The sequence below is a fragment of the Leptidea sinapis genome, chromosome 26 (assembly GCF_905404315.1).
Source record: "Leptidea sinapis chromosome 26, ilLepSina1.1, whole genome shotgun sequence".
NCBI classification, from domain to species: Eukaryota; Metazoa; Arthropoda; class Insecta; order Lepidoptera; family Pieridae; genus Leptidea; species Leptidea sinapis.
Window position 1 is genome coordinate 1,930,471 of NC_066290.1, and position 24,092 is coordinate 1,954,562.

A 24,092-nucleotide genomic window follows, 5' to 3' on the forward strand; every position below is an offset into this window, starting at 1 on the left:
GGCATCGTTGCTAGTTACATTACTAGGCAAATGAGACCTAACACCTAATTTCTCAAAGTGACAGCACGTGGATATGTAGCTTCACATTATACTTAATGATACGGCCTAACTATTGCAATGCATTGCAACTACGGATTCTTAAAAAAGAAAAAAATCTGATTGGCTTCGAATCCCAGCCTGTTTCGTTAAAAAATAGCTCTGTTATGAATCCTACTACTCCACAGCTGAATATCTAAGTGATCCGACAGCCTGGGACTAAATTATGATATTTTATAGCAATAGCAATGACAATACAATATTGTATTTTATTAAAAAGAGCGCAAAAATGCTGGGAGTTTCTTGCGCCGCTTCTTCTCAATCAGAGCACCATTTGTTTCCGAAGCGGTAGTAATGTCTATTATATTAGAAATGACATCAAAAATAATTCTAAAGGAATCAATTTTGAGAAAATAAATGCCTTTTATGGTTTTTAATTGCGCAAAGAAAATCATTATTTTGAACAAGGTAGGGTGTGAACGCTTAAATTAGAAGCAGTTTTTTATAATCCAACATTTTACTTATCTTTGCCGCATGCCAGAGAATTTGAACCTTATTAGCGACTCTATCATATGGTATGTTTATATAGGATGTTTTCTTTTCAAAATCAATGGGTGCGATCCTTGAGTAGGAATCACTTTTAAAAAAAACATACAGTTTTTATCAATATTATTAGAAATTTTTATTATCAAAATCTCCAAGACTCCTTTGCATAGTTTTCTCATAAATTCATCTTGCATTGTTGTATTACTTAGCAATTGCTAATAATGACAGTAATTTATAGAAGTAGGCGTTACTTTGCGGAAATTCATAATTATCCAAATGTTTTGTGTTTTCTTTAGTATTAATTTCGCCAATATTTGTCTTTTAAACAATTCGACACGTATTTCGCCTCTACACGAGGCATCCTCAGGACATGTTGAGTCACCAACATGCAAGACTGCCAGTCTCGTGCCAGATTTTTTGGATATGACAGTAACCTCGACCATCATATTCATGATCCTTACACAAGCAATGAATTCAATCTCTTAAGGTTGATGCATCAAATATACGATAATTTATATTTATACAGCTTATTCCTTATAATTTTTTATGCAATATTTGATATTTAAAATACTTTTAACTTTAATCACCTTACAAATTAATTTGTTATGTATATTACAAACATTGTAAAATACACTGTTGATTGAAAATAGTGGCCGTTGAGTTTCTTGTATGTTCTTCTCAAGACCTCTACTTTTTCTTAACATCTACTGAATCTGCCATATTCAGTAATTTAAAATAAATATTTATAGTGACGATTCGAAACGCTTAGTTTAAGCCTAATTGAATAAATACATGCTGAGTAGCAAACCTTTTTGGGACAAAACACTGCAAACACCACCATAATATGTTGATATAGAATAAGCCTTACTTTAGTTTTTAATGTATGTTAGTTTTAATTAGATTAGGCATATTATAGTAATTTTTTAGATAAGTTTTTTAATATTATTTGTTATTATATTTTGTAAATGTTTACGTGTATTTGTAGTGTTTGTTCCAAATAAAGATATACTTACTTACTTACTTACTTAAAGTTTATTTCACGTTCACTATGACTATATACTGTTAGAGTAAACATGAGTAGTGTAGTAATAGAGTAAACATGTATATGTGTGTATTAAAGGTATCGTTGCTGAATAAACAGTGTTAATACACAGGCATGTGATATCCCACACGTTGGCGATTCGTTTTACTACTCCACTGGAGGCCGACCGCATTGAAATTCAAAAAATAATAAAAAGCGAATATTGTGTTATGCAAATGAGTATTGGACAGACGGATGGGACTGGGAATTGGAAGTCAAAAGCATTTTAAAGCGGCCCGCCATTTATTGGCAATATTTTGTGCAATACTCGCTGTTTGATGTTGTTTTTATGAGAGTTTGGTTTTACTTTGATAATGTACCTAAATGATGATATGATTTTTTTTTATGAAAATAAGAGACGAGACTAGTAGGACGTTCAGCTCATGGTAATTGATACGCCCTGCCCATTACAATGCAGCAATGAGCGGCATTACAACTGCGCTCGTCACCTTGAGACATTAGATGTTAAGTCTCATTCGTCCAGTAATTTCACTAGCTACAGCGCCCTTCAGACCGAAACACAGTAATGCTTACACATTACTGCTTCACCTATAATCTAGCCGGCATACTGTGCAAAGGACCACCCCACTGGTTAATATACTTAACGAGTCTTCTATCTGTCACCTTGTCTGTGCGGAATTCGAGTTTCTATATAGGATACACTGTAAAACAATTTGATAAATTGTAGCATAATATGCATAAACAATGTAGTGAATTTAATTTATATTATAATACGATACTTATACCCAATATATATACCCAATTAACACGACTAATATTTAAAGTTGTCTATGGCTAATCAATGATACCTGAGTCTATAAATATCTATTTTTATTTCTCCTCACAAAGATCTTAAAGCTAAGACAGTATAACAATAGTGTTACATTTTTTAACAGCTAGTATTTTGTAGCTGGTGTCTGAAGTAGGTTGACCCTGTATTACAGATCACCTCACCCCGAGATATAAGGAAACAATTATTAAAATAGTATACATCTGTACTAGTAGCTAGAAAAGCATTAATAACAATAGATGACTTTAAATTTGTGTGTGTTTGTGTGTGTGTGTGTGTAGTTAATCGGTAGTTGACATAATATGTCAAGGCGACATTATTCATTCTCGCGAACTAGGTCAGATATGGCGCCTTGGCGTTCCTTTTCATTTTGACGAGCTTTGGAGTATCTGTGGATGAAGGGCCGGTAATTTTCTATCGTTACTAATGTCTACATACCCTAAGCCTATGTGACCTATCTCTGCTAATCCCGTATCTGGAATCTGCAGAGATAGGTCAGCGTTCAGGTAAATGAACCAACAGCAGCCTGTTGAGATGCCTAGATACCAACTTCGAGGCAAGCCATGGTGTGTAGTGGCCCTGAAGCAGACAGCAGAAGACCTTCGTCATGCTAACGACTGAGTGGACCTGTCACCTTTGGGGCGGCAGCTGCAAAGTTCCGACTTCCTAGACTCTTCATCGTTTGTGCTTGATTTAATAACAAACATTCAACAAACCCTAGTAACGTGGTGTTAAAAAAGTGAATTTAAGTACAGAGGCCTCTAATTATCTATTTCATGGATTCCCAACCAGTGAGGCGCGCCAAACTTGGGGGGTGTGAGGTATTTCAAGAGGGGCGCGGCGGCTTCAGCTGTATTATAATTATATATTCCCCTGGCACATTCCCTATTCGGGGTCGGCTCTCCTGATACAAGATGACCACTGTTCGCGATATTGGGTAATTACTGGCGTAGACCTAGCATCGTCATGTCTTGGTTCATGGTTCTAGCCCAGGGAGTTGGTGGACGGCCTCTGCCTCTCTTCACCTCACCCATATCCATGACTTGTCTCGTCGTATTGTGGTGTTCGTTAGATGCCCATACCAGCGTAATCGGCCTTCCTGCATTTTATTATGTATAGCTGCAATTTTAAGGGTGCCTTGGATATATTCATTCCGAATTTTGTCTCACCAAGTAATACCCTCAGACTTCAGCTATAACTGTTTATTAAAAATTATCATGCTCTCGACGGTATTATCAAGCACGGTGCCATCCATGCGAAGTTAGCCACACAACACGACATCCTCCTCTCACTAAAATGTATTAGGTGCCTACTTGCATAACGTTGGATGAGGCACATAGGGTAAAAGGTTTGGAATCCCTGATCTATTTTATGTAAATTTAAATCCAGATGATATATAACGCCTCAAATACGTGATAAATTTAACGCCTCATTTAAGAATCTTGTAAAGGTCACATAAACTTGGGTTGGAACGTTATTTTCTTTTCAGTTTAATATCTATGTTATTTTTCAATATTTTCTTAGTAATTTTTATTTTTTTTCAATTATAACTTAAGACAACTTTCAATCTTTTATTTGAGATGCTTGAGTAAATACCTACATAACACGTGTAACTGAAGTATCTAGATGTCTTTCTTATTCATACTATAAACAGTACAGTTTTCATAGAGTTTGACTTGACTTTAGACCACACGACTAAAGTAAAACAAAATATTAATTTATAAAATTGTTCAATAACGAATTAAAAATACTAGCGTTCGTTCATAACGCTCTCGTCTCGCATTCACCGCCTTACTCCCCAAGTTGAGAAATTACCGTTCGCGTAACGCCAGCGTTCCTTACTAAAGATCTCGTCTCGGATTCACCGCCTTACTCCCCAAGTTGAGAAATTACCGTTCGCGTAACACCAGCGTTCTTTACTAAAGATCTCATCTCGGATTCACCGCCTTACTCCCCAAGTTGAGAAATTACCGTTCGCGTAACGCCAGCGTTCTTTATTAACGCTCTCGTCTCTCATTCACCAGCTTACTCCCCAAGTTGAGAAATTACCGTTCGCGTAACGCTAGCGTTCGTTCATAACACTCTCGTCTCTCATTCACCAGCTTACTCCCCAAGTTGAGAAATTACCGTTCGCGTAACGCCAGCGTTCTTTACTAACGCTCTCGTCTCGCATTCACCAGCTTACTCCCCAAGTTGAGAAATTACCGTTCGCGTAACGATAGCGTTCTTTACTAACGCTCTCGTCTCGTATTGACCAGCTTACACCCCAAGTTGTGAAATTACCGTTCGCGTAACGATAGCGTTCTTTACTAACGCTCTCATCTAGCATTCACCAGCTTACTCCCCAAGTTGAGAAATTATCGTTCGCGTAACGATAGCGTTCTTTACTAACGCTCTCATCTCGCATTCACCAGCTTACTCCCCAAGTTGAGAAATTATCGTTCGCGTAACGATAGCGTTCTTTACTAACGCTCTCATCTCGCATTCACCAGCTTACTCCCCAAGTTGAGAAATTACCGTTCCCGTAACGCCAGCGTTCTTTACTAAAGATCTCGTCTCGTATTCACCGCCTTACTCCCCAAGTTGAGAAAGTACCGTTCGCGTAACGCCAGCGATCTATACTAAAGATCTCGTCTCGCATTCACCAGCTTACTCCCCAAGTTGAGAAATTACCGTTCCCGTAACGCCAGCGTTCTTTACTAAAGATCTCGTCTCGTATTCACCGCCTTACTCCCCAAGTTGAGAAAGTACCGTTCGCGTAACGCCAGCGATCTATACTAAAGATCTCGTCTCGCATTCACCAGCTTACTCCCCAAGTTGAGAAATTACCGTTCGCGTAATGATAGCGTTCTTTACTAACGCTCTCATCTCGCATTCACCAACTTACTCCCCAAGTTGAGAAATTACCGTTCCCGTAACGCCAGCGTTCTTTACTAAAGATCTCGTCTCGTATTCACCGCCTTACTCCCCAAGTTGAGAAAGTACCGTTCGCGTAACGCCAGCGATCTATACTAAAGATCTCGTCTCGCATTCACCAGCTTACTCCCCAAGTTGAGAAATTACCGTTCCCGTAACGCCAGCGTTCTTTACTAAAGATCTCGTCTCGTATTCACCGCCTTACTCCCCAAGTTGAGAAAGTACCGTTCGCGTAACGCCAGCGATCTATACTAAAGATCTCGTCTCGCATTCACCAGCTTACTCCCCAAGTTGAGAAATTACCGTTCGCGTAATGATAGCGTTCTTTACTAACGCTCTCATCTCGCATTCACCAACTTACTCCCCAAGTTGAGAAATTACCGTTCCCGTAACGCCAGCGTTCTTTACTAAAGATCTCGTCTCGTATTCACCGCCTTACTCCCCAAGTTGAGAAAGTACCGTTCGCGTAACGCCAGCGATCTATACTAAAGATCTCGTCTCGCATTCACCAGCTTACTCCCCAAGTTGTGAAATTACCGTTCCCGTAACGCCAGCGTTCTTTACTAAAGATCTCGTCTCGTATTCACCGCCTTACTCCCCAAGTTGAGAAAGTACCGTTCGCGTAACGCCAGCGATCTATACTAAAGATCTCGTCTCGCATTCACCAGCTTACTCCCCAAGTTGAGAAATTACCGTTCCCGTAACGCCAGCGTTCTTTACTAAAGATCTCGTCTCGTATTCACCGCCTTACTCCCCAAGTTGAGAAAGTACCGTTCGCGTAACGCCAGCGATCTATACTAAAGATCTCGTCTCGCATTCACCAGCTTACTCCCCAAGTTGAGAAATTACCGTTCCCGTAACGCCAGCGTTCTTTACTAAAGATCTCGTCTCGTATTCACCGCCTTACTCCCCAAGTTGAGAAAGTACCGTTCGCGTAACGCCAGCGTTCTATACTAAAGATCTCGTCTCGCATTCACCAGCTTACTCCCCAAGCTAAGAGATCACCGTTCGCGTAACGCTAGCGTTGGTTCGTAACGCTCTCGTCACGCACTCACCAGCATAGTTTGCATCCACCAAGTGAAGCGTTCGTAAAGAAGTTACACTTCAATAAACACTCACAGCTGCCTAGCTACTGCGAATTTTGAATATTTTGGATGTATGCTGACTTAATTGCGAAATCTTAGTAATAGAGTTTACATAAGTGTGCGGAACCCTTAAAACTATTCTTGATTTGATAAACTATTACTTAGTATTATAGCGTTATTTCAATTTTAACTGTTATATTAATTCATTTCAATCGAAACAAATACCGTTTACGCTATACATTATCCAATAAGTTAATAAATTGAAATTGACTTTATAAATTGAACGATGCCTCGAAAATATCGCAAAATGACGGTTTTCCGAATAATAAAGTGAAGTATTAAATAAATGCAATACGGTTTCGATTGATTGTCGGACTTAAAATTCGGTGGTTCGGCTCAGTTCTGTTCTCTAGAGAAAACGAGGTATTAAATAAAACAGATTGGGATTTTTTTAGATGGCTTATGTTTTTTTAATTTAAAGAGAAGAGCGCCAACGAGCATACATAAGGGTGATTACCGCAGCCTATACTCTTGTAACACCAGAGTGAGGCTCCTGTGCACAGGATGACGGCTAGGTTATGGGTGAAGCAGTAATGTGTAAGCATTACTGTTGTCTGAAGGGCGCCGTGGCTAGTCAAATTACTGGATAAATGAGACTTAACATCTTGTTTCAAGGTGGCTAGCGCAGTTGTAGTGCCACTCAGAATTTTTGGGGTTTTTCAAGAATCCTGAGCGGTACTGCATTGAAATGGGCAGGGCGTATCAATTACCTGAACGTCCTGCTCGTCTCGTCCCTTATTTTCACACAAAAAAGAGTGGTATAGACCAAAGAGTGTGCAGAATATGAATTTCAAAACCGAAAATACGTGGCGGGCGAGAATCGAACCGGGAGCTCCATGGTTAAAGAAACAGTTCATACTATTGCACCACCGAAACTTCTATGATATTTTATGATATTGATGATTGAATTTTGTAGTAAAAAAATGCCTCTTGAACATCGCGTAACAAATATTATTTTAAATGATTTAAAAAGAACTGTGGTTTTGTTTTATTGCTTAATTTCAATAAAAAGATTTACAAGCAAATAGTAATAAATATTGCATGTAAAACAAAAGTTCTACAATGAAAGTAATACTCATGGCAAATGTCAATTTCTTATGATTATGCTCAATCATTATATATTTAAAAAAATACAATAATAATAACCACAGGGTTTAAAATGGAGGCCTAATTTATATCGTTAATAATGCGCTGCCTTCTGAAATTTTATTGTAACATCAAATTTTGGGTGCGCTCTTCCACTGAGCCACTGAGCCAACCGTTTTTTCAAATTCAAATATTTTTAATCAAAATAGGATGTGAAAGCACTTATTGAAGGTCAAAAAGTTCGAGTGACGTATCTTTGATAAATCTTGTACAGTAAAAGCTCCTTATTCACGCTTCCTTCATTCGCGTTTTCACTATTCGCGGATTAAAAAATTCGCGGATGTAATCGGTACATAGTACATGCATATTAATAAAAAGAATTCCTACATAGTTGCATAATTGTGAATGGAATAGGACGCGATGGGAAATGTTAAATTCACAGACCATTGAAGAAGAGGCTTCAACAAGCACTGGAAATGTGAAATATAATTTGGCAAATCTTAGTGAAGGTGTAAGAATGGCAAATGAGCTTTGTGATTTCTTTATGAAAATTGATCCGTCTATGGAACGAAGTGTTATTTTTAAGAGGAAAATTGCTAATGCCACTGCTAAATGTCAGTTTGAACTAAAGAAGCTTTTAAAAACTGTTATGCAAGAAAAAATTACAAAATTCTTTAATCCTTAGGCAACCTAAGCCTGAAGATGATTGATAAGTATAGTCAAAAACTTCAATTAAATTGTTTTTTTTTTTAAGTTTGTGTTTTATTTTGTCACCTAAGAACGTATCCCTTAAAATCCCATATAAATTACCATTCCGTATTCACGGTTTCTGTATTCGCGGCATATTTACGGAACATATACCCCGCTAATAAAGAGCCTTTACTGTATATATAATCTATAACAAAAAAAAACTATAAGATTGTGATGGCAATCAGATTTAATTACCAATTTACAACGTTATCTGAAGTCGCGGGTATCTGCTAATTAATCTAAATTTCTAAAGGCACCAGAGCACCGCTATCAAAATCATCTGATGTCAAAAATAACATTCACTCAAAGCATTCTGGCAAGACTTCAACCATTTGGGAGCGGGACAATTTCTCATTATTAAATTCAGACGAGTGAAACTTTTCTAATCACAATCTAACTTGTTGTGAGAGTTCAGCTTACATTGCTACAATACTTTACTCGATTACGATTGTACGACGTTAATTAAATAACAGTGATTAAACAACGTTATTTTTTAAATTAAAATGGCGAACAAAGTTTGTTTTGTTAAAATTTATTTTGAGAATTGTCTTTCTAATCATAATTAATTGCTGTTAGATTATTTTATTGTATTTATAGGTTTTATATCAACTTTTAGGTCTAGAACTATCTATATTTAATGGAATCTCCTAAACGGAAGACATTTTAAACATTTTATTAACATAATAATATCGATCAAGTTCTATTCAAGCTCGTGCAAAAAGGATTCTCTTCACGACGTTATATTAAATATTTTTTGGGTTTTTATTATACGTTTTATAGGGATAATAGTGGTGATACACATGAAGTAGTATTTTTTTTTGGAAAAGAAAAAAATAAAAAGGCTTCAGCACTGGTCTATCATAATCATAACAATGTTAAAAATCCGTGATCATAAAGCTTAAAAACATTAATTACCATTACTCAGAAATAGTACATTTGTTCATACATCACGTTTTGAATCCACGTAATCTTATAAATAACCTTTGCCCATGTATGATACTATAAGGTTATATCTCTAGGCCTAAAGCCTGTAAGCACAGGCTTTAGGCGTAATACTTAGGACACATGATAAAAAATGTGGCAACATGTTTGCCAACCCTAATAGCACAGTACATTTAAAAAAAGCGCCGACAAAACGCGAGCTAAGTACCAAAAGCTTTACGTAAAAACATCTCGCTGGCGCTATAAAGCGTTATTTAATATTAATTCAAAGCTTTTTACGTATCGTAGAAGCTTTCGCGGTGAAAACTTTTCAAACTTTTGCAATAACTTATTTAAAAATGTAGAGATTCGGTAAGAACGGAGTATTCTTATTATTAGTAGGTTTTGAAAGTTGTTTTAATAGTTGAAAAGTTTGTTAAACTCTTCGTTTTGTAATGGAAAAGACCGCATGTAGCCCAGACTAACGAATTATAAGTGAAGTTCACTAAAATTTTACTCAGTAGAATAGTAATAGTATTTTTGGTCTTTATAGGAAAGTTTTATTAATAATTTCGACATGGCTTCTTCATAACCAATACAAAATAAAGTGGAATCCTTTTAAAGATATACTCCTGTTGGGGCGACAGGAAAATATTGTCGCAGTGAATTTTCACGATGCCCGAGCAAACCGACACCCTTACGTTAGCTGGCCAACTAGACCATTTGTATCAAACTTCAGCTACCAAGCCTCTTATAACTCATATGTCTGTCAATGCACGAGAATTAAATAAATTTCAATATAATAATATTTATAAGTTGTACAACAAAAAAACAAATTAATTTCATTCGTTTTGTATAAAATAATTTTATAATAATAATTAAATAAACGTCATTTAACTGAATGATGCAGTTTAATAATATTATCATTGGTTGTATTTAATACCTTTTAGTTTCCGCAGTTCGAAGACTGTGCGGTTATTTTGCGTGTGTGGGAATATTTTTGTTATTCCCGCCACTATAACTCCTCCAGAAAACTTAGCATTCTCCTCTCCTTCCAAAGTGTTGTGTATCAGGGGTGCCAAGATGTGGAGTCCAGTCGCTACACCTGGACAAAGCAGCAGTACATGCGCAGCCGTTACTTCTGCCACTATACAGGCGCTGCTTCCCCTGTGCAGCGCCTGTATAGATATTTTTTCAATATATATGTTTTGATCTGATTTTTTTTTATTTGACTTCAAGTATTAAACGAGCGAAAATTTTCAAATTCAAATTTAAAATGCATATCATCTTTATTTGAGTCTGATATTGGAGTAAAAGAGTAAAATATAACAATGAAGTTTCAATTCAATTGATATATATCTTAACACGCTTTTGTGAAAAGTCGTATACAATTTTTGATGTTGCGCACGTAACGAAAAAATAAACGTTGCGATTTAGCAATTAAAGTAATTGTAAAACATTTATGTTTATTATCGCTTAGTATGCATTTGAAAAAAAAATTTAAATTGCTCTAACTTTTTACATCAATCATTTATAAAATTCTTACAATACGTAAGAACCGATATGTGCTTTTTTAATAAGAAAAAATATCCAGCTAACTAGCAGCGGATTAATATGCGACATGGAGTATTCTAGACATAAAGGGATATTAAGAAATAAACTCAGAAGAGTATTAATAACACTTAATAATAACTCAAATAAAAATTCCGTTTAATAAACCGACTACAAAAACTAAAAGGTATAAAATAATTCATTAAAGATTTATTATCACACACCTGTTTTGTAAACCTAATACCTTTAGTATTAATAAAAAACTATTATATGTATGTGCTTCCTATTGATAGGTTTTAAGTCGGTGCAATTCGGTCGACTTGAGAATCTCCTCCTTTTTGAAGTCGGTTAAACATGGAAATTGACAGGTCAGGACATCGGTGTAAAGTAGAACAAGAAAATTGGAGCTAATTGGTCTCAAATCATTATGTTAGAAAAATAACCAGATGTGAACCACGACTACCCTGGCAATGACAAGAACAGTGATGCCCTACCACTTGTTACAAGTGAAAGGGGATATTGGAAACAATTAGCCTTTGCCGTGAGGGAAACTCAAATTAGATATAGTATAAACGTATCTATAGTTTATTTGTTAATTAGCTAGTCCTCAGTAATAAAAGCTGTTTTTATTGTGTTTTATCATCAGCCGGAAGACTTCCACTGCTGGATGAAGGCCTCCCCCAAAGATTTGTACGACAATCGGTCCTGCATCACCATCTGTCCGTCGAACTATGTGCCCTGCCAACTGACACTTCAGTTTCGCAATTATTTGGGCTATGTCGGTGACTTTGCTTCTCCTACGGATCTCCTTATTTCTGATTTGAACTCGCAGGGAAACTCCGAGCATAGCCCCCTCCATTGCTCTCCGAGCGATCATGAGCTTTCTCATCAGGGTTAGTTAGTCAGTTAGCGACCACATCTGCGTACCGTCATTGTTTATGGTAATGCCTTGCCAAACCCGGGGATCTTAGTATATGCCCCGTCGTTTATGTGCCTGCTACCATGGCCACCACGAGCGGGCCGCCAGGAACTGGGGGCCTGGGCCTTATAGTGTCTATCATTATTGGGTTTTGCCATAATCGCCACGCTTGGCAGGCGGGTTGGCGATCGCCATAGAAGGTGTGCTCTTAATAAAAGATGCTGCTACCCATCCTCCGTGGTTTCTATCCCTTAGTCACCTCTTACGACACCCACGGGAGGAGATGAGGTGATGTTACTCTGGTGCGACATCACACACATTTTACTGTGTTAATTTTTAAATCAAAATGGGTTCAAGTAACCCACTGAATGAAATATTGGCCATACAAGTAATTATTAGGAGTGCGCTTAAAACAGAGAAGATTATATTGAAAATATGCATTAATTTATTCTGATAACCAAAGCGAGGGTAGGTCACTAGTCTAGTAACAAAAGTCTCAAAAGACTCATTCATTGTCGGATCCACACCGAGAACAGATAGCAGGTGTATACGATACATCACATGCGGGACACGATCATCCTACGGATTACTGGATTTTATATATAAATATTCTGTCTCATTTTGATTTAATGCAACATTTAAATTAACTTTTGACAACGTTAGATTATAAATTGATTCATATTATTATCTCTACATAAATTTAAATAAAATTGAAGTGTGTGTTTTAATATCAAAATACCAGCAGTTTACTAAGTGCTTAAGTACTCTCTGAGAAACATTTCTTTTCATTATTTACTTTCTGCCAGTAAGTGTGCCGTTTGTTTTGACTTATCAAGTAGTTTAGTGAATGGAGTATCTGCTCCCCCTACGAAGGCTCTAGGTATATAAAAGTCAGATCTAAATACATAAGAATCGGAACAGTGAGCACATTTCCGCCACCAAGTCAACGGACTTTTATTTTAACTATGGATGTCATCAAAGATTCTGAGAGACCCAGGATGCATATGGGAAGGCTGTATCTAGTAAAAACTGAGGTAACTTTATAAGAGAACATCTTGAAAAGGGTTGCCAGGGAAAGAACGCTATGGAAAACAATGAATGAGAAGGCTAAGACCTACAAAAGGCAGCAGTGCTGACTGTATACAAAATTTCCAACTACTGTACGATCGTGTTCAATTGTAATTTTGGCGTATCTCGCATTCGAATAATTATTTATACATTTCCCACGTCCGGTAAATGCACTAAATAACCAGCGTTCTGACGTGTAGAAACTCGATCCCGGAACATTCTGACTGCGAGGGAGAAGCGTAGTATATTCTAACTCGTTATTTTTGGGTGAAACAATCTTACCTTGTTTATTGATAATATATTTGTTTAGATTACAGTTATAATATTTAGTTGAAATACCCGCATTTATGGATGTAATGTAATAACTTTTTGTAGTAGTGCCACTAACTTCAAAACCACTCCTTTGAGAAAGGAATTAGCAGGAGTTTATTGCTTATGATGCCTCCATTAATCCAGTCCATCATAAAAGATATAGTTACCAGAAAACACCTATACTAACACTAAATTATAATATATAATAATAATGTTGAAATCACCATTCCGTGTGATAAAAAGCTCGTGAAAGCTGATATAGAAAAATTGTCAAAGTATCTAGACCTAGCGCACGAGGTTACTGACATGTGGGATGTTGATTCAACAATAATTGTCCCGATAGTCGTTTACAGAACGGTCTTATAACAAAGACCCTCAACCATCATCTCAAAAGGCTCTCGCTTAATAATTGGATGAAGGGTCAATTACAGAAAGCAGCTGTTTTGGGAACGGCACGCATCGTGCGGAAGTTCCTCAGTCAGTCACCCTCACCACTGGCGGAATTTTGAACCAACGCTGACGGGACTGTATTTTTTATATTTACTTATATTGATAATGTTGTTTTTTATAATTATGTCATATGAAATATAGATGAAATAAATATTAAATAAATTAAATATATATTATTAATAAGTTACATCCTTGAAAAGGAAATAAATCCAAGGCACACATGTAAATTTTTGGCATAATCTTCCCAAATCTATGCACGCATATTACGGGCAAGAAACGCAGATCTGGAAATTTCTCAATTGATTGATGGTTTGAAAACGATAAGGTATTGTTTTATTATTATATATAAGCGTTCCACGCTATTGAAGCTCATAATACGACTCAGAGGAATTTAAAAAATAATAATTAGAGACATCGCAAGATTGATGCCAGTCTGTAGGTAAATGATTTATGGATGTTTATTTGTATTTATATATATTAAAGTAAGTATATTGTGTTAAGTATATCGTTTTCATGTACCCATAGTACAGGATTTGCCTCGTTTGGGGCAAGATAATTTGTGTAAAAGTATGTCAATATTATAAATATTTCAGGTGTTTCGAAATCATGTCTTGGAACTTAGAAAACGGCGAAAAATTTTAGATAGACCAATCAAGATCAAATTCAATACAATTATTTTGACAGTCCAAATATATACGATACATCATTCATCACTGAAATTAATACATTTGCATATACTAACAATTCGGAATTGATAGTAAGTTGTTCCAATTCTCAATGTTCATTAATCTTGTTCATTTCATTTGAACGATGTTATGCAAAATGGCCGCTTGTTTTATTAACATACTCACCTAAAAAGTTGCTTATAATATAATTAGTTTTGATAGGAGTGAAATTCAAAATACAGGAAATGAAAACACGACAGTTGAAGCAATTTGTTAGTAAATCGCGTTTGTAAGCTATGTACTCGTTCGTATATGTGAACCATTTCAAATTGCATAATAGGAATGTACTTAGAATGTAGTGTTCCGGTTTGAGGGCTCCACACCATTGTAATTTGATCCACGTGAAACATTCAACCATATTATGGTTTCAAACGTATTGGATTGGAATGGGGTCATTTCGTGTAAAGTAGCCTTTGCGTCACCAATCATAATATCACTGTTATACACAATAATTGTTTTAATCAAACAAAACAAATCTTATAACTATATTTTAAATTAATAATAATAATAAATTTATAAATTTATAATTAAAACTATCATTACGTGGAAGCGTACCTAAAATACTGACAGAATTTCCACGTTGGATAGCTAGGCTGATCCGTTGACCGAGATAGCTGCCAGCGCTTGGGTTTCCGGTAGCCTTATTGAGGCGCGAAGATAGTATTTTGAACATTCTCCGCGCCTCTGGGCCCCACGGGCCAAATGTCTCGACACTAAAGGGCACAAAGATGTATGACTCAATGAGACCAACATTGTTTTGATGCTTTATATTAGACGCATCTGTTTGTTCAATATTGTTATTATAACACTTAATTCAACATTCATTATGTATTTTGCAACTGTAACAATTTATTGTTAAAATAAACAATATCTTATTTTATTTGTATTACTTAATAGTCATTACATTGAAGACATTCTTAACTTATATACTTAAACTGTAGATTAACTTATACCTTATTACTTTGTTAAGTTTTCCTTTTTTGTGATTATTTAGTTTCGATATCAGCTCTTTACGCCTGAAACACAGGATTACCTAGTTCAGGCCTGTGCCTGTTGTTAACTAGCTTCTAAGAAAGAGTCTTGTATTACTATTTTATTTAGTAATTTAAAAATCATTTAAATTGAAATTGAAATTGAATTAGGCGGCTATTAATTATTTTGTTCCTTTTGTTACACAATAACATCAAAGCTAGGATTTCATTAATATTGAATGTGTGACATTTTTGACTATCCCGGTGATCCTGTTGAGGATATAAAGTTGTATTTGTAAAAATATTGTATTGTAGTGCGGCTTTCATATGTATATGTTTATACGTGTGCAAATTTACAACTGTGACATGTGGAAATGAAGCTATGCCAACTGAGTTAAAAGATAGAAACAGATCAAGCAATAAATGTAAAGCGTAAAATAATGAAAGAAGGTGTGCTTCGTCGGCTAAAAGTATATTAGCAGTACAAAGTACAGTTTCCTATCGGTTTTATTGAGGAGCTTAAAGGATTGGATTGTAATACTTAAGTATAACATTAAGCAATGATTTTTGGATTTTTCCTTTGTTAACTCGCTATGAGTTTATTGCTCGTCAAATCTCATACTTCTAAAATAATGAAAATTAGATGAGGTACATTTCTATTTATGAAAATAGGCATAGATTTTTTCATTCTAAAATGGCTGTATATTTTTTTTTGTAATTTTTCATTTTCCTTTGTATATAGCCACCGATTATTATATTTGAGGTAAATATCTTCTTCGTTTCAGGTGTTTCTGAGAATTTGGGTCTAAGGAAAATCGGACAAAGAGACAACGAAGTGATCCGATAGAGTTTTCTTTGTTCCTTACGAGGTACTCCAGCTTTAACTTACGAATTACAGTTTCAAGTAGAAAAATCTTTAAAACGTGACAAAGAACTATAACATAGATAAAACAAAGTTCTTTTAGCGCAGCGCTATACTTAATTCCGTAGCGCTTCACTTAATTCAATTTCATCTATTTTCCTTTAAAACTAAATCCGAAATTGGATTAAATAAATGTTTTGTATTCCGCAAGAGTTATGCCAAAGCTAAAGTAACCTGGCTCGGTTTTAGAATGCGTTCCATAACAAATTCGTTTAGATATGAGGAACGGAAAACGTGTTGAAATATTCCTATTTCATTTTTGTACAAAGAAAATTTGTTATGTCGTTCTGAAATTAGATATTATAAAGTATTTCGTGAGGAGTATTTGCTGGATGGAAATTATTGTTTTTTTAACTTATTTTTGTATTAATGCTATTGTATTTGTCTCCTGTTTCATTGTTGTTTTTGTATTAATTCAGATGTATATAGCGAGCGATTAGGAACAAATGAAGATACACAAGAACCACACAAACAAGCTGACATTGTTTCATATTATCTTTTCCTTTTTACACATTATCTTTTAGTAAGGCATAAATAAATGATGAATTCAAATTCCACTTAAACTTTAAATAAGCTAAACATATAAAATAACCTAATAAAATATGGAATTATACATGATCAAATAAACCACAACCTCTCGCGTACCGTACGAGTGCTCTTCCAACTGAGCAAACCGTTCGAGTGACGTATCATCATAAAATCTGGTGTGCTTTGTTCAACTCTCAGGTGGTGGATTCATCTACACGATCTACTTTACAGTTGATAACTTGCTCAACCCCAATATTTGCATATTAGGAAATTGACTTGAGATGTCGCTCTTTCAAATCTAAACAATTTCTTGTGTTTTTAAAGTGAACGACAAAGTGAAAACATAAATCACCGAATCCAATACCAATATGTTTTTGGTTTTAGAATTCATATAATATGTACGTTTATATATTCGATGTTTTATAACGTCGGCCACGCTCTTATGATTCTGCTGGTGTTATACGTACTATCAGGGATCACCCCTATATATGCTTGTTAGTCTTCTACATTCATAAAAACATATCATCCTTTAAAAAACATTGATATGAATCTAGACACGTATTCACGTAAAGTATACCAATCTTGTGCTATTTATTTTCGATACTAGTTAAACCTATCCTAACCTAACCTAAACCTCTTCCCCTTCACCCTCAGAAGCGAGTACATACGCGCGCAGTTGATCCGAGTTCGATCCGTGTAAAATTGTTTGTTTTAAATACTTGAAAAAATCTAAAAAGTGGTTAAAGTTTCACGTACATTCAAGTGCTATACGTCAAAAGTTGCGCAATTTTAAGATTGAGCTATGTTTTTAGTTTAATGAACTTCTAGCTCTCTTCCGTTATTTAGTTATTGTGGAACATAATGCAAGTAGCAATAGAATTGCCCATATGCGCAGGGTGGTATTTTCTGGTGACACCACAACTTTAATTGTGTACCACAATAAATAGTGTTTGTATCTGGCAATGTTCCTACAAAGTGCATTTTGATAATATCATCATAGTTTTTGTCTCTGGTGTTGCAGTCCAATTCGTCATATAATAATTTACACAAATAATTTCATAAACTTATTTTTAAAATTATAATTGTATCGTTCTTTGTTTCAGGTAACAGATTGTAAATGATCTCATGATGACATCTTATTGGGTTTACATGTAAGTTTCATAGTGTGGCAAATATTTATTTAATTTAAAATGTTCCTGTACGATATTGATAAGTGAATCAATTATAATATTTTTTCTGCTTAAAACAAAAATACTAATTACATAGTTCAAATAAAAAAATATATATAAATCTGTGTTCTTTATATTCGAAATAGCTCTCGTTACATTTAATTTAATGAGTCTTTTTATCCACGGCTTTCCGAGGTGCAAAACAGCAAAAGATAAAAGCATTGGTGTTCACATTACAGTGTGTTTGTGAAAACAAATACTACAAACTAAACAAGTTACTTTTAAAATACATATTGTGACCTTATTTCGGAGCTGGCAACTTTCATTATTACTATAGCAGGGGTGCTCAAACGGTCGATCGGGATCGACAGGTCGATCGCGAGTGCTTTTTGAGTCGATCTCGAGAAAAAAATCCGGTATAACAAACTAAAATCGGTAATTACGTACCATCTTATGAAAAGTATGCTCAGGACGTGCAGTGTCACGCTTCAGCGTCCAAAGTCACTCTTTAGTTAAGCTTAGAACTTTAGAATGCGTTTGTTTTGTAAGAACCAATGAACTCGCAATTTTGAATAATAATTATGAGTTTTTTCATTGACATTTAAGAGCAGACCTACACTTACCTTGACTAAAAAAATGCATATTTTGCGCAAAACTAATATCTATGTCATCGCTACACTCTACCTAGACGACAATCCATCATCATACATACTTGAAGCCTCTCAGAGCCGATCGATCGTAGTCTAACAATTTTGAGGTAGATCGCCAGCAGTTCAAGCTTGAGCATCCCTGGACTATAAAAGCAAAGCTGCAGATGAAGCTAATTGTAAACGTGTAGTACAATATTGTATGTTTCATTAAAGAGAGCAAAAAAAGAGAACTTTGGGAGAGTTTCTTGCGCCGCTTCTTCTATCTCAGAGTTGCCATTTGTTCCCAAAGCGGTAGTAGTATCTAGTATATTAGAAATTACATCAAAAAGAATTCTAAAGGAATCAATTTTGAGAAAATTAATGCCTTTTATGCGTTTTATTAATAGCAGTTAGTTTGTCTATAACAGTTTCGCATATATATTATGCGGAACTATTACGTGTGGTATGTGATGAACAAGAATTTATATATTTTTGTTCATCATGACTCATCTTTTACCGCAGCGCTGGCCTTCATTACCACCATGCAGACTCGAACGACGTCATCCGTCGGGTAATACTACCGTGCCGGCTGTCCTAGAGCCGAATGATAATTCACGTGATTGACAAGATGCTAGATAATGTAGAAATTGTTAAAAACGTTTGTGTTGTAAAGTTTATTATGGCAAAAAACACTTTCTATACAACACCTTGTGAATGGAGCGACAGGATATTTAATGTAAAAAAAATTGTAATACGATAATATTATAAAAGGCTCGCTGAGTTTCTTATGCATGTTCTTCTCAGGTTTGAGACACATGTTTGTTGAGTTTATAATGTTTACTCTATATGTTAAGAAAAATGAAAGAAAACAAAATATGAGGAAACTAGCCTACCTAAATACTATCTAGAAGCTAATAACCTGGAATACCTATGATGTATATTTTTAATAATACTACTATATATTATATTAAGTCTTAAGTAATTAAAACAATTATTGTAATGCGAACTTACCGCTCGCACATAAATCTTAGAGATTTTGCCAGTATGTCTTTATTATTATATATATAAAGATAATTTTGTTCATTGAATAAATAAAATTACTTTAAGTTTATAAAATTTATTTCCGTATAAAATAATATTGTAATAAAATTAGCATTGATTGCGTTCAGCATAACGCCATCCAAGTTGTGCCTTAGCATTAATATCGAGGATGAGCTATACGTTTTTGCGTACAAAATGCGTGCCAGCCCAGTTGTACCTTGTATTGTGGACTAAGTCACAAGCGGTACCTGCTTATAACATAATGAAATAAACTGGCACATTATTTATGGCCTTACGTTACGATAGAGCGGGGCAATAAATTAAATTAACGAATATAGATTAGCGTTATAATTTTAAATTGATTTTAAATACGAAGAGGTTATAAAGTCGTGTGATTCTAATAATATGTTTGTAATCGTACAACTCCACTGAGGTGTAAGGACCAAATTATAGAAAGCTGTTATAAAAAATACAGAACTTTTCGAATTTTTTTTTAGTAAAACTGTGCATTAAAATAATATTTATAATAAAAAAGAATCGAAAATAAACGCTTTATTTATTTTTTGTTTTTGTGTATCTGCAATCAATCTTAGACTTTAATCAGATGTGTTCCCATTTCTCACGTGCAGAGTGTGCTTCCCCGCGGAAGCATCTACTCATCATACTAACTTACCTACTGTCTGGAGTCAAGTGTTTGCACATCATAGCGATTCAAGCGTTAATGGTAGCACTTCACATGGCTATTTGAGTTCGCTATTGGGTGTTTTTGTATTTGGCAAAATATATGACGTTCAGGCAAACATGCAAATAAAGGGAAATACAACCATCCACACATGGCATTCAAATAACAAACACACAGACACTCTCTCACTCACAACACAGACACAAAAGCACGTCCGGACAAGTTCACGGCGCGTGCGCTTCTAAATATGGCCATTGTGTGGACGGTTTATTTGCTTATTTGACCCCTTTGATGTGCCTCGAAAAGCCGACAAGCGCACGGTAACGCGTACTTGGTATTGGCCGTATTTGTCAAATAGGCAAATAAGGCCAACACTGCCAAATAAACTGTCCGCACATGGCAATTATTTGCCAAATATAACAAATACACAAATACAAATAGCCATGTGAAGTGCCACCTTTACGTAAAAGGTGTTACTAAAGGATTGCGGTGGCAAGACAGTCTACTTTTATATCTTTCTGAGGCTAGCCTTATTCCATTCCTGACTGTGCTTATACCTAGGTGTTGGTGTATTTCAGCATTAGTGACAAACCACGGTGCACTTGTAATATTTCTTAATCTTCTATTTTGCTGCCTTTGGATAACATTGATGTTGGATGGGAAACACTTTTTTTTATGGAATAGGAGGACAAACGAGCGTACGGGTCACCTGGTGTTAAGTGATCACCGCCGCCCACATTCTCTTGCAACACCAGAGGAATCACAAGAGCGTTGCCGGCCTTTAAGGAAGGTGTACGCGGTTTTTTTGAAGGTACCCATGTCGTATCCGCACAAGGAAGCTCATTCCACAGCTCCTTGAAAACCGCACTGTGGAGGACCGCCACACATGAAGATGGTGGGGATGATATCCTAACTTGTGGCGTGTCATGCGAAGGTGGAATTCGGCGGCAGGAATCAGGTTAAACAGCTCTTCGGAACACAAAAAAAAAACACTCCCCGTGATCAATGCGGTAGAAGACACACAATGAAGCGACGTCGCCAAGTGATCCAGCACTTTATTAGTAATAAAATACGCACCTTTAATTTACAGTATAAATATTAAAATAATAAATTAAATGAAATGTAACAAAAATTACTAAATAATATAATCAATAAAAATTAAAACGAACTGTGCGGCGCGTGATTCCCTGTTAATAAATATAATTTGACCTATAAAAACAAACGAAAAGCTTAACAAATTTGAGGAGATAAGTGTTTACTTCCAACATACAACCTTATGACTGATACTCTTTTTATTTATACCTTATTGTTGTATTTAAGTTGAGCAGATAGAGGTATAGCATCTCTTTTGAATTGTACCACACAAATTTAAATTAATTATTTTGCCTTAGTAAGTAATTTATTATTTGCTTGATGCTCGTAGTCTAGGCTGGGCGTCTCACTAATGGAAACCTTGACAGGTACATGCAGAATTTATATTAAAAGTTTGGTTACTTAAATAGTTTCCTCCCTTTTAACGTTGTAAGATACAATTCATATAATTAAAAGGAGAAATCATTTTTAAACAGAGGTGAAAGATAAGAGGTTTCATAGTGTATACAAACATAATATATGTAATGGGAAGCATAAGAATCTTCGAGAGCGAAATTTAAAGAAATAAAAATTTTAACTGTTGCTTCTCAATATATTCTTGATAATGTAAGTTAATATGTAGATAGGCACATAAGTGAATTTTCTAGAAACTGTCATAACCATAATGTTAACAACGGGAACAAACATACTTATAATGCCTACTAATGGGCTAAGTCGAGTTAGTAAGTCTTTTGTGGGACGATGTAAAAATATTATACTTTAACAACAATCCCAGTAAATATTCAAAACAAATGTATTACGAATTTCAAAGGAATTGTTACAAACGTTTGTATGTTAAGAAGGTTACTTTATCATAAATGAGTTTTGTATAAATTTAAATGAGTAATGATACCACAGATTGGGAATGGAGCGGTCCTCGGGCTATTAAATAATAAATTTTATTGTACGATTTTAGTTTTCATTGAACCACGCAGTTGGGCAATGCCACACATCGATATGATCCAGATGAAATTTCTCATTGACGTATTTTCTGGTGAGTAAAATCTCGGTAGAACACCCGTGAGCTTTCCCCGTGCGATACAAGTCCCAAAAGTATGATTTATCCGCTTAGGTCAGCTTATACCGACAATACGTCCCACATTCGCTTTAGAAATTTGTACAGTCAATCTATTTTTATCCAATCCCTCTAACGTCCACTGTCAATCTCAGAAATAATATTATCTACAATCCAGCTGGCATCCGTCAATGTAACTCAAGAAAATAAGAAAATTTATTGAATTAGGTGTTATATTAAATTTAATTTTTTTTACGTCAATCATTTTGCAGAAAAGTATATGTCATTCAGTAAAGTTGCACTTTTCTAATGGTGAAAGAAGTTTTGAAATCCGTCCATGAGTATTTCTATGAAAACATTACAAACATACGTACAAAAACACAAAATATGTTTTCATTTCTCATATTCGGAAAGTATTGTTGTTTTAATTGATTATTGGGTAGATAATGCTGCTTCCCTCCACAGAGAGGGAAAAACTCATACAAATTACTTCCCACCCAAGGGCTGGAATGAACTTTAAAAATAGAACTGCTGTCAGCTGTGTAGAGTTTTATGTAAAAGAAAAAATAAAAAAAAATGCTGCGGCCATGTGACTTTCTAAACAGCCAGTGTGAACTTAGTACAAACTTCTTTGAGCGGAATAAGCCGCAACAATTACGCGGTGAGTTCCATATTTAAAATTCAAAAAGTCGACATAAATTGTCCTAATTTGACAAGATTGGGCGGGAACGAGTGAACGAAGGAAGGCGCGCTTATACAAAAAAAATTGTTTAAATTATTGTTCATAGTGCATATATTTTTCATACTTGTAAATTGTTTATCCTGGTTTATAAATATTCGATTTTTGTATATATAAATTGTTAAGTGCGCTTCCCCATCGCCATGGGGAAGCGTACAGGTAAAAGGCCGAAGAACGGCCAGAGCGACGCAGAACCAGCAGACGAACTTCCCCTATCCGAATCCTCGGTATCTGACGCGGAGGTGACTGAACGTCTCATTGTAAGAAGAAAGGATAAAGAGAAGTATACCCCTTATAGAGCGACAAATTATTATAGGTTATACGACGAAAATTCAAATAAGAAGGAATTTATTGTATTTCTCAATCGCAAGCAGGGTGAAGTCAAAATATCAGACAAGGACAGGTTGGGTCTGTCAAATGGAATCAGGAGGCATTGCGTATCGGGTGTGTTGCACCTGAGGTCCGTTAATGCTTTTAAAGTTGGTGTTACCTTTGACCTGCCTAACAATGCGAATGTATTTTTAAAAAATGAAAAGTTACTTAGCGAGTTGGAGATGGTTGCCTCAATTCCGGCTTCTGAAACGGAGGTCACTGGAGTTCTTACTTCTGTTCCCACTGATTACTCCAACAAAAAAATTCATCAATTAATTGCATCGAGTAAAAAAGTTATTGCTGTGAGAAGGTTCATGCGGCGAGTAAAGGACCCACAGGGTGTTGTCTCCTTTGTTCCAACGCAAACTGTTGCAGTCACATTTGCATCAACGTTGTTACCTGAGTATGTAACACTTGATCACTGGAGGCATGAGGTTAATGTATATGTACCCCCTATTAAACAGTGTCTACGCTGTATGAAATTTGGCCATATTGCTAAATTTTGTAGAAACAATGAAGTTTGTTCCATATGTTCTGACAATCACAATTTTAAAATGTGTCCAAAAACTTTAACAAAATGTGCCAACTGTGGTGGAG

At 35.5% G+C, this 24,092-nt stretch overlaps 1 protein-coding gene across 1 annotated transcript in view; it reads left to right on the top strand.

Moving 5' to 3' along the window:
* Positions 1-24,092, top strand: part of LOC126972303 (26S proteasome regulatory subunit 10B) — a 362,431-nt gene that overhangs the window by 171,371 nt on the left and 166,968 nt on the right. The window lies entirely within an intron of this gene.